Below are 5,305 nucleotides of genomic sequence, written 5' to 3'. Positions count from 1 at the left end.
ATGGTCAGAAGAACAAAAGATACAATTTGCAGTATCACATATCTCTGGTGATGCGTCATTATGGGTATTAAATGCCGCAGAAACTTGTAAAACCTTTCATGACTTTGAAAAGGCGTTTTTAGATCAATTTTGGTCGGCGTCTATTCAAGAGCGACTTTGTAAAATAGTATACAATGCCGAAGTTTATAATCCGAAATCAGGTTCATTAAGGAAATATTTTGAAAAATATGTTAACATGACCAGATACTGGGATGAGCCAGTTACCACTAGAGATTTGTTACGAGTACTAAAAGCCAGACTACCAATCCACATTAGAGAGAAACTATTCAATGTTACAGACACCGACCTAAAAGAATTTCTGTCTGTAATCGATTCCTTGGATCTTGTGCAGGAGGACGCCAGAAAAACTTCTGATGTCACCAGCAATACAAACAGTCCGAACGGAAAGAATTCATGGAATTCAAACAAGGGAAATAGGGGCGAAGCTAGTCCTAAACAAAATAAAAATAAATCTTATGGAAACAGCAGTTACAACATTAACAGTAATAAAAACCAATATAACCAAGACTGTGATTACAACGATAATAATAACAAGGATTATAGGAAAGCCGAAGAATACCAACAGCCGAATGGTAATGCAAGGCAGTATCACAATCAGAATTCAAATTTTCATAGTGACATTAATAACCGAAAAAGACGGAATGACCACAGACCAAACAGTCCGTACAAAGATAAGCCAAAGAATATGCGCGGAGATAACGAATATTGGCGGCAACCAGGACCAAGCCATTGGCAACCGTCGCAAGGTTCTTTTAATACAGGCCAGCCGGTAAACTATGTCCAAGCTATTCCGATGTCAAACAGCCAATATCCACCGTGGTGGGATAGAAGCAGGCCACCTCCAACTACAACAGAAAATTCACAAAATGCTAAAATAACAGAAGTACCTTCTGATACCAAACAAAATTCACAGAAGCCGACAAACTAATTGCGGTCCCTGTAGGCCTTCGCCAGGCGACCGAGGACAACAAGGAAGGCAATAGGTCGAAGAAGCACAATATAAACATGATTCGATATCAGGATGGAAATAAATTAGAAGATGAGCTATATCAAGATATCATTTCTGATAAGATATAAAAGGAAATAATTCAAGCAGGTGTCAACGGGAGTATAAATGGGATACCAACTACAGTTCTGCTCGATACAGGTGCAAATGTATCCGTAATGAATACGCAATTTTTCAAGAAGGTTTCGCAACTAGGAAAATTACCGATCCTACCTGTCGCAAATTGCAAGGTTATTGGAGCATTGGGAAATAAGACACAAACCATAAAATTCCAGACACAGGCGGAAGTTACCTTAGGAAATGATCGCTTAACATGCACGTTCCTATTGATAGATAACTTATCCGTACCAGTGGTACTTGGACTTGTTTTCCTTCGGGAAAAGGAAGGTATAATTAATCTTGCCCGGGGAACGTGTGATCTTAATCATCAACAGCGACCGATAACTTTGATGTTGAATCGGGAGTTCGGTGAGAAACCTTCCATTAATGCAAAAGGTACACCTTTCTGTCAGTAAACAGAAGATGTTAATGTTGAACCAAGAGCACCCGCAGATATGTAGTCAAAACCGAAATAACGATGTACCCAGCAATGCGAATGACATCGCGGCAACAATACAAGAAACAATAAAGAAGACAACTTGCATTAATACTTCTGAGGCTAAGCAGTTGACCGAATTATTGTCTGAATATCATGAAGTATTCGTTGAACAACCTGGTATCATAAAAGATTATCAATATAAAATGAATGTATTCCCGCACAAGACCTATTGTAGAGCAGCTTACTCGGTTCCCTGGACTAGGGGCTATATTGCCCTAAAGACATGAAAAAATATTTGCAATAACATGTTTGTATTTAGAAAGGACTAATAAGAGGTGCTAATGTACCGAATATTAATGAATGTGATGTTTAGTTTGGTAATGCAATGATATTATATGTTTGTTAGTTTGTAGATTTACACGTCAAGTGTCACAATATAACATTCTTGAATTAGTTGTGCAAGGAGTAAAGAACCTCCATGATAAACACATTTTAATAAAAGAAATCAGTATCTTCATAAAAGTTCACTTAAATATTATTGTGTTAGATGTAGTAAATTTTATTAATTTTTAATGTAGCATACATGTCAATGAAATGCATAAAATGTTTTAAATGAGATTGAGTCATACAGTCCCATACATGCAACGAGTGTTGGTCATGTGTGAGCTGTGTGATCCTGTCAGCCACCTCTCGACTAGTATCTGACTGTGTACTAATTAATGTACACATTTCAGTATGAAGTCATATAAAATGACTTATCAGGGACATTCCGGTTAAAAGAAGTCAAACATGGATCTCTGTCCCAAGAAATGATAAAATGTACTGTTATCTTGATTGTTCGAGAATGATCTAATGATCACAACAACGTAGCAGATTCCTAAAGTTTTATACTGTATTATGTTTACGTAACTGGATAAAATTTTGATCTTGCTATTCAGTCATTGTAATGCGAAAATATGTGCAAATGTAACAGACCTCTTTTCATGAAAGGTGTCGTTCGCATATAGACTGTGTGTAAGGATTATGGACATGTACTCACAGCAATCACAAACTTGATCTGTGTCTTACAAGAACTGCACAAAAGTCTAGTGGACACTGATTTATTTAGCGAAAAATGTGAACAGTGATAAACTGTGATCAAGAAACCTTAAGAACACTCATGTACTGTCGAAGGTAACAGCAACGGTATGGACGTTTAGTTCTGTTGCCAATATTAGCAGTTAAAAGGAACTCGTGACCTCTAATAATTCGATTCGGAGCGTCTTTGCGGGTAAAATATTATGTGACTGACTGTAGAGCCAGCTGCGCCGCACAAAAACAATGCAACGTTGCCTTCGCAGCGCGTCGCGAGAGAGAAAGTGTAATCACATTCTCCGAGTATACACAAAGCACGCTACGGACACATGTGTGATTAACAGTGCCGTGATTGAAACGTGCATATTGTGATGAATTCCTAAATGAATCACTACATTGTATTGAACAGTGTCAAGACACAGGACAAAATTAATTCCTTCTGTGTGTATGCGAGTGATATGGACACGAACAAATTTTCTCCACGGGATGATAAGAGTGTTTATCTTGTCACTGACACATGTATTTTGACATTTCATGTACCCGTCTTGAACTGAATGACGAGGCACAAGAAAATCCATAGCTGCTGCAGGGGTAGTTCCGGCCGGCAGCAGATCGCAATCACGACGCAGCCGACGGCAGTTGACGCGACGCCGACGCGGTCAGGGGCGGACTGGCGGCAGTCACTGCCTGACTGTGTTCCGACGGGTCGACGTAGAAGAAACTTTTGTCATACACAAGAAATATATTAAAACTGTTAAAAAAATCATAACACTTCAATATATTTCGCACATATGACAGAAACATAAATTCGTGTTCCAGTTCATACAATCTAAACTGTGTCTTACCTGACTAAATAGTAGGTGAATGTATTGTCTTGAAGCCCCTTGGACGGTTTAGATCTCGCTTATCCGATTCCACCTAACCCGAATGGGGGGGGGGGGGGGGATAAGATAATCCGGCAAGTATCCGAAGCAATTTCCGAGGCAATACTGTCACGGAGTTCGTTTTTTTTTTTTTTTATTGCTCAATTGAAATACAATTTTCTGTGACAAGTAACATTGAAGTCAAATATTCGCACATTAAAAACAATGAATCTTTGTGGATTATGTGGACTGATAAAGAAAAGGGGTGATGAGAAATAAACATGGTGAATAAACTATTTTTTTTTATCAGCCCAAGGGGCAATATAACATCCACGATATATATATATATATATATATATATATATATATATATATATATATATATATATATATATATATATATATATATATATATATATTATTACGAGTGGAATATGAACGTGTGGATAATATTCATTCAATTATGTAATTAGTTCTTAAAAAGATGATAATTATGTAAAACAGAGACAATATTTGTCTCACATTCTTTGATAATCTATGTCATTCTTTTCTTTTGTTTTGTACCCTTTTGTCGTCTTCTTCTGATGTACAACGCCGACGCAAGACGCGAATCGATTTGAGGTCTGTTAAATGAAAAACATTTAATGTAAAATTATTGTACTTATATGTTCATTTGCTGGTAAAAACAAATAGAGCCAAACGCGTTAAAACTATTTATGATTAATTATTGAAAATTTACTTCCTCATTTAGTTATAGTTTTGCATTACTTGTTTTATCATAGCTGCAAGAAGCCAAGAAGCGCAGCCATTGTTAGTTGTGATTATATAGCAACTTCGTCTGTACTTCTAGTTGAAAATAGCATGGGTTTGTGTTAAACTAATTTGCAAAATAATTTAATAATTTTATTATTGGTGGCATCAACGTAAATGATTAGCTATTTATTGGGAAAAGGAAAATCTTAATTAAAAAAGAAATCCTCTATCTTTTGTTGGCCGCCATCTTAACTTTTATTACAGCGGCAAATTTAAATTACTTGAAACTGCAAACAATATTCCGATGTGTAAGAAATAAATGTGCACCGTTGGTACTGAACTCCATCGAAGACAAAAAAATTATAAAAGCTCTGATGCACGATCTGTAATTTCAGTTATATGAACACAGCTTACAGTCAACATTATTACACTACCTCAGGTGGAATTCTTGTGCAATTTGAACAAAATAATTATCCGGGAGAAGTTGTAGTTTGAATAATGCATTATACATGTGTATAATATTGTCAGTATCATTTACAAAATCAAATCAATGCAACTGCTAATAAAAAAAAATTTAAAAAAAAAACAGAGTGAATTCAAACCGCTGATTACCATAGAGTATCGTATCATCCATATTCATTGCACTTGTCCATGTTGATGATACTCAAAAACCGCCACACTTGGTATCAATGTAGCGCTGCAATTCATGGATTAAGTCGTATTCCCCGTTGTCCCATGCAACATTTGTGCCAGAAACTTTTCAGCTACCGGTACCATCGTACTTTCGGAGTTATTCTTGGTGGCAATAGTTAGTGACACACCCTGTATGTAAATGAAAAGTTTAGATTAAATGTTTGATAACTGGGAGTAGTCGGCCAAGTCCATGCCCGGGCAACCATACTGTAACGCTTTATGGGTAGCTAACGGGTCTGAGTAGACCAAGATAGTAGAACTATTTAAAGTTGTCAAACAAAAATCTCTACTACTTCGTAACTATTGTTTCCATTATGT

Source organism: Schistocerca cancellata, chromosome 9 (assembly GCF_023864275.1).
Source record: "Schistocerca cancellata isolate TAMUIC-IGC-003103 chromosome 9, iqSchCanc2.1, whole genome shotgun sequence".
Taxonomy (NCBI): domain Eukaryota; kingdom Metazoa; phylum Arthropoda; class Insecta; order Orthoptera; family Acrididae; genus Schistocerca; species Schistocerca cancellata.
Note: the sequence above shows the minus strand (reverse complement) of the source record.